This window comes from Saccopteryx bilineata, chromosome 3 (genome assembly GCF_036850765.1).
Source record: "Saccopteryx bilineata isolate mSacBil1 chromosome 3, mSacBil1_pri_phased_curated, whole genome shotgun sequence".
NCBI lineage: Eukaryota > Metazoa > Chordata > Mammalia > Chiroptera > Emballonuridae > Saccopteryx > Saccopteryx bilineata.
The window spans coordinates 131,345,854-131,353,263 of record NC_089492.1 but is presented as its reverse complement, the minus strand read 5'-3'; the positions used below and the strand labels follow the sequence as shown (position 1 = coordinate 131,353,263).

At 42.1% G+C, this 7,410-nt stretch overlaps 1 pseudogene; it reads right to left on the bottom strand.

Moving 5' to 3' along the window:
- Positions 1-1,091: 1,091 nt before the first annotated feature.
- On the bottom strand, positions 1,092-5,185 carry LOC136329873 (proteasome subunit alpha type-6-like; annotated as a pseudogene).
- Positions 5,186-7,410: the final 2,225 nt, after the last annotated feature.

Here is a 7,410-nt window from a genome sequence, read left to right as displayed (position 1 = left end):
CCTATATTTCTCAAATTGCCTACAGTAAGTAGGTGTTGCATATATCCAAGAAGGAATAAAGAAGTTTAAAAATTGTTAAGTAGGCCCTGACTGGGTAGCTTAGTTGGTTAGAGTGTATAGCCTATATTCTGAGGTTGTGGGTTCAATCCCTTGTCAGGGCACATACTAGAATTAACCAATGACAGCACGAATGAGTGAAGCTCTTTCTCTCTGTTTCCCTTCTTCTCTCTCTAAAAATCAACAAATAATTTTTTTAATATTTTTTTTATTTATTCATTTTAGAGAGGAGAGGGAGAGAGAGAAATGAGAGACAGAGAGAGAGAAGGGGGGGAGGAGCTGGAAGCATCAAGTCCCATATGTGCCTTGACCAGGCAAGCCCAGGGTTTCGAACCGGCGACCTCAGCATTTCCCGGTCGACGCTTTATCTACTGCGCCACCACAGGTCAGGCCAACAAATAATTTTTTTAATTGCTAAGTAAAGTCTGTTGGTCTGGATTCCACTCCTCAGCACATATATACCTTGCCTTCCAGCATTATTCAAAGAGCCTGTTCTCTATGTTGCATCCCTGTCACGGAGAGTTTTCTGGAGAGAGATCGCCCAGCATTAGCACTGTGCCTCCAGGCTGGTATGCATGGCATTTTCTGAGCAAGTCTAACCCAGCTAATTGCCCTTGAATCCAGCCTGCATTGTGCTATCACTGTATCAACCAAGTCATTAAAGACTTTATCAAAAGCCTTGCAAAAGTCTTCATTTATTCAGTCAACAAATATGGATTGAGTCTCTCTTATGCTCCAGACTTTGTGTCTATTATGTTTCCTCAATAGATGACTCTAGAAACAATATTAAGCGATGAAAAGGTCAGGCTGACCTAGCTTGTTTTTTAAAATCTTAGGCTGAATGCCAGTGACTGCTACTTTTCCAAAAGTCTTTCAAACTTTATTATTATTATATTTCTCCAAAAAGCACTGTTTTTATTTATATAGAGTCTTAACCACTTCAGTGGCAGAAGGAGTGAGAGAAGTTCCTTTTTCAATCCAGGGGCTCCGTAATGGTGGTCTGTGGACACCAAACACACCAGCAAGTGGTATCATCATGGATTTGGTTTAACTACAATGTTTAGTCTGTCTGCTATAGCAACAAGATAAGTGTCCATCTCTGCTTCTGTAAGAATTCTGAAGTTAGGGTTTTCTGCTGTAATTACTTGAAATTCTATTTTTTTAATTAACTGATTTGGAGAGAGAGAGAGAAGCATTTATTTTGTTCCATTTAATTGTGCATTCATTGTTCGCTTCCCATATGAGCCCTGACCAGGGATCGAACTCACAACTTTGGTGCAACTCTAATTCTGAAGGTTTGAAAAGTTTATAGAACCATAGTCAGGCATGTAATCACAGTTTTCACCGCCTGTTAAAATGTCCAATTAAATTTTTTCTTCACTTTTTTTTCCTCAAGAAAACTGGTCGGCTTGGTTTGTCTTACTCCTGCTGCAGCAGCTTTAAACCCACAGTAGTAACCTGCAGGATCACACTGGTTTGCCTGAGAGCCTGCTCTTCAACGATACCAATTAAAATCATGCAGCAACCAAAAGTCCTCATTTCAGCTTCATCCTGCATGTAGACCTGAGAAACACCAGCAACTCTTTGGCAGAGTGTGTCCACAGGAGCCTCACCCAATGCTCGCATTTCCTCATAGCATGCCCTCTGTACCTGGGATCTGCTGTCAGCTGTCATTCCTGTCATCACACAGCCAGTGTTTTCAGTAATCTTGACTAAGTGAGTCACTGTGCTGGAATCCAACATTTTGTCAGGCATTTTCTTCTGTGTGACAATTAGTGCACATTTTTTTCCTCTGACAGTTACCCTGTAAGGCCACCCTGCCTGATGGCCTTAAAAGGATATTCTACTCGGAAGAGCCAGCCCTTGGGTGATAAAATGGAGTTGTGTGGTCAAAACCAGTGCTGCAACCATGGAACGTGCTGGTGCACCCACTATTTCAAGCACATCTCTGGGCCCCATTTTTTCTGCACCAGGAGTTATTATTATCATTATTTTAAGTAATCTAGTCTAGAACTTGTCGGAGACAAAAGCAGTAGTATTTCAACAAGTTGTAACCTCCCTCTGAGCATCCAAATGACTTTTATTCAGCTCTCCTCTTCCAGGCCTTCTGTCATTGCCCTAAAATGGCTCAAAGAACACCATTAGGACAAGTCTTCTATCCAGCAAACCCTCCAGAACCTAAGATATAATTTCTTTGTACCTGGAATCTAGAACTCAATGAAAGCAGCAAAATCCTGGAAAGTCTTCTCTTATTTGGACATCAATGTGAGAGAAGGTCAAGGGAACTCCAGACATTTTTAAAGAGCTAAAGAAAATTTCCCCAAACTCACTCAAATTCTTTACAAGTATAAACTTCCAAATGCCATTGAAAATGTTTATTTTTAAAATAAAAATCTGAAAAATTAAAGCAGGTCTGTTGTCTGTTCTTTCCTAACGCATAAAAGACTGCTATAAACTGGTAGGTGCTATATCAACATTCAAAGAGTTGAATTGTGATTACTTGAATAAGTGAGTATTCTGTAGTAACACAGAATAGGTCTATCTAACACAAGCCACATATGATAGGTGCCAACAATATGAAAGTAATTTTCAATTTAGAATTTAGAAGGGAATTAAATATATGACCACTTTGTAAAAGTGGTTCAGAGACATTTAAAATAATGCTGCCTTTACTAGGGTGTCTTAGTGTAGCAAGTAGAAAATTTTTCCAGGGGTCATTTTTGTGGCAATATCTATTTTACATACATAACTCAGGACTCTGAAAGCTTAAAGAGTGAGAGTGTCTTAAACAAGTGATTTCAGCAGTTTGATCTCTAACAGTGGTTCTCAAATTAGAGTATGCCTCAGAACTCTCTGGAAGCCTTTGTTGAAATGCAGATTGTTGGTCTCCACTCTTGACTTTCTGACTCAGATGTTTGGGATGCAAAAAAAATTCAAGAGCCAAAAAAGAAAAAAAAAAAAGGAGTGAGAGACACTCTTGTTGGAGTGCTTCTGCTTCTATCTCTGGGAGCAAAGGGGAAAGCAGTGGCCCTGACAGCTGCCATTTGTGAGCGTTCCCGTGTGCTCTGTTCTCAGGTGTATCGATGCATGTAAGCTTCCATCAACCTGAGAGGACAGGTATCTTCATCATCGTCATCATTATCATCATCTGCTTTCAACTGATTAGGAAACAGAAGTACATACTAGTAATTAGAAAAGCCAGGATTTGGACCTACAAGTTTCAACTTCCATGCTAGCATGCTTAACCCCAAATGAAGACTCTTCCTGATGTGAACTCTCAGGCATTCACCACCTGTCATGAGGCTCAAGACCTTGACCCATGAGCACAGACCTTCCAAGGCTGGTGGGAATCCTTGGCAGACTGAAAAGGAGACCACACAATCAACAAACATTTATTTATTCTAGGCCACATAGCACAGGCATTTTACATACATTATCTCTATTCCCAACAACTTCCAAAGTAGATCTTTATCATTTTCCCCATTTCGTAGCTGTTGCGAGAATTAAAAGAAGGCATCTAAAGTGAGCACTGAATAAATAGAAATTAATTGCATTATTGCTTTTCCTGTAGATACCTTTTGCTGCCTCTGGCTATGTTCCCAATAAGCTTTAGGCAGCTTACAACCACCTTAGGCCTTTACTTCAGGTGTTTTCTGGGCTTTCTAGGTTGTGCTTCGGCCCAACACTGGTTTATGGCTGTGGCTTCAAATCTAAGCTTGCAGGTGTCTACCTTGGATATCTGCTGCTGATAGCGTGGGGTTAGGGGATGTAGAAAGCAGGGGGGAAAGTGAGCTTCAAGGAGCAATTTCTTTTGAAAAGAGTTTCATGACTTTTTTTGTTTGCTGATTTTTAATCTGAAAACCACCGACTTGTAACATTGTTTTTATGAGGGAAAAATGTGTTTCAAGTTCCAGACCACGTACTTAGGACACAACCTGTTCCTAGTTCAGTTAACAGAATGACGTAATCAATTAGCCAGTATCAAAATGTTGGAAGAGGAGTAAACCAGAACCCAGCCCTTCAACTTAGACATGAAAAGCATTCCAAACTCAAGAGTGGCTCGTGTGATGGCTCCTTTTCTCCTCTTTTACCTAAATACATCTATTTATTCAACAAAGATTTCTCCAGCCCTGCTAGGAGCCAGCAGCAGAGGCCAGCGTTGGGAATACTGAAATGATTAGGTCCCAGGCCCAGTCATTCAGCAGCAGTTGCAGTTAACCTGCTGGGAGGGATGAATAGGAAGCCATTGAGTTTTCTGAAGTGGGGCAGGAATGCAAAGAGCCAAAGGAGGGCTCTGAAGAAACCTGTCAGGCTTTGCAAGGAAAGCAATGTTGAATTGAGACTGTGAAGATGAATAAGTGTTGGGAGTGGGCTGATTCTAAAGCACAGAGCACAGCATGGAACGGCAGAGAGAAGGCACAGGTACCACACAGGTCCACTGGACACCTGACAGCCTAACTTCAGACCGAGAGCCATACTTACAGTCCCCTAAACAGGCAAACTGTGACAGCAAACAAGAGTGGTTACTGATTGGATGAGTGTACACCTGACCCAAAGGCTCAGGCTAGCCAAACTGCCAAAGAGTCATGCAATACAGGTAATGTTAACTAATTTGGCTAATCACTCTGGCTCCCTCTGAAAGTTTCACGGGAAGAATGACAGGGATTTGGTCCATAAGTGCACAGAATCAAGGGCAGAGAAGCCAGGATACCAGACTAGACTATGCAACATACACATTGAAGCTGCCTCTGGCCCAGTCCAAACTTTGGGTTCTTTTTCAAAGATCGCATAACAAATCATCCCCAAAACTGGTGGCTTATCACAATAATAACCATTTCATCTCTCACAGTTTTCATGAGTCAGGGATTTGGGAAAGGTGGGTCTGGCTCACCGTCTCTCAGGCAGTTGTAGTCAGGTCAAAAAGAGCAGGAAGCTGGAGCCACTGGGGGACTGGCCCAACAATTCTTTCTATGCCACCTCAGAACTTCTCCATGGTGTCTCTCCCCATGCTGGTTTGGGCTTCCTCACAGCATGGCAGCTCCCAGGCATTGAGAATGCTTACATGGCAGCTGAAGGCACCAGGAGGAAGAGTTGTAGCAAGCAAGGTGGAAGCTGTGTTGCCTTTCATGCCCTAACCTGGGAAGCCCGATAGCATCATTCCCACATACTCTCTTGTTTGAACTTGTCACAGAAGCCCAACTAGTTTTCAAGCCCACCATTAATGGAAGAAATGTAGAAAACAGTTGTGGACATACTTTAGAATTTCTACACAGTCTTAGCTCAGGCTGACAATGACCTTTCTTTTCCTAAGGTTTTAGATTAAGGTTGAAGCTGACTCTGGTCCTTGCACATTGGAGAAGCTACAGTTCACTCAGCAGGGCTAAAGAGCAAAGTGGGAGGTGAGCACAGGGGAAGATAAGTCTGGGAGAGTAGGCCAGAATCTTTCCTGTCATTAGGGGCTGGACTTCTTCTTACAGGTGCCTACACTTCCTTCCAGGATGACTGAGAACAGGTATAGGTGATTTTCAAACATAGATGGCCTCTATGCATGGACAGGGAACTGGTGGTCCACAGCAGGAGGCACCCCATACAATACTTTTAAGATTAGGAGTTTCTTACAAAAAAATAAGCACTTCTCGTTTCTCTTGAAAAATTAGAAACTCTGGGCCCTGGCCAGTTGGCTCAGTGGTAGAGCGTTGGCCCAGCGTGTGGAAGTCCCAGGTTCATTTCCCAGCCAGGGCACACAGGAGAAGTGCCCATCTCCTTCTCCTCCCTTACCCTTCTCCTTTCTCTCTCTCTCTTTCTCTCTCTCTCTCTCTCTCTCTCTCTCTCTCTCTCTCTTCTCCTCCTGCAGCCAAGGCTCCATTGGAGCAAAGTTGGTGTGGGCACTGAGGATGGCTCCATGGCCTCCACCTCAGGCGCTAGAATGGCTCCCATTGCAGTGGAGCAAATCCCCAGAGGGGCTGAGCATCGCCCCCTTGTGGGCATGTGGGTGGATCCCAGTCAAGCTCATGCAGCAGTCTGTCTATCTGCTTCCCCTATGCTTCTTACTTCAGAAAAAAATAATAAAATTATATATAATATATATATATATATGAAACTCTGATCACAGTGGACTCATTCTTGCACAGACACAAAGCAAGGAAGGGGATAGTAGCTGTCTTCTTTAAATGAGGTGTGTGCTCTCCATTAGCCATAGACGCCACCATTTCCTATTGCATCACAATTGTCTTGGTTTATTATTTATGTTACCTTCTCAATAAACTTTTGAGTTTGTGACTGCTGAGTTCAGAATTCCCATGGGCAGGAGTTTATGTGGACCCAGCATGCCCTTCTCATTTGAAAAATTGGCCATTCAAAGTACAGTTTGCTTAAACTTTATAGTAAAGATTATGTGCACACATGTGTTTCTAACTGTTTTTAAAGAGAAACCGTGTGTCTCTTGTTAAATATGGCCTTTAGATCATTTCCCTTGCTGAATTGGATTTGATCTATTTGTTCAGAACAAGTAGAAACAATTGTGCACCCTTTAAATTGTGAATCAGGGACAGAAAGTCTTCACTTAATGTCATGGATAAGAGGTTCTGCAATTTTTTTTTTAATTTAGACAATTTTAACAAGATGACATTGATTAATTAGGGTACATAGATTCAGAGAAAACATCTCCAGGTCATTTTGATATTTGATTATTTTGTATACCCATCACCCAAAGTCAAATTGTCTTCCGACACCTTCTATTTGGTTTTCTTTGTGCCCCTCACCTCCCCCCACCCCCTCCTTCTCATCCCTTCCCCTCCCCCTGATAACCACCACACTCTTGTCGATGTCCCTGAGTCTCATTTTTGTGTCCCACCTATGTATGGAATCATATAGTTCTTAGTTTTTTCTGATTTACTTATTTCACTCAGTATAATGTTATCAAGGTCCATCCAGAGGTTCTGCAACTTTAAGTAAAACAATATATAACAAAACCCAAAATGATGTATAACATAACCAATTTTACCATTATCTATAATTAATAAACAAGGGTTAAGTTCCTATGGTATTTAATCAATGTTATAATGAAGTGACATTGAAGAAACAACGTTCTATGAGAACCTACTGTAAAGATGGCTTCCCTGCAGGAGTTACCTCAGCTGCCCTTGTGAGACATCATGCTGACCTAATGGCTGGGCCCTTAGCCCACAGGTGACTTTAGCCAATCAGCATATGGAAATGCCCAGTTTAGGTGCGAATCACTGAGTGATGTATATTCACATCACAGGAAGCAGAATGTCATACTTCTTTTCAACTCTGCAGACTCTACCCTTTTCTTCAAGCCCGAAATCCAGTCCCAACTCCTTCAGAAAGCCT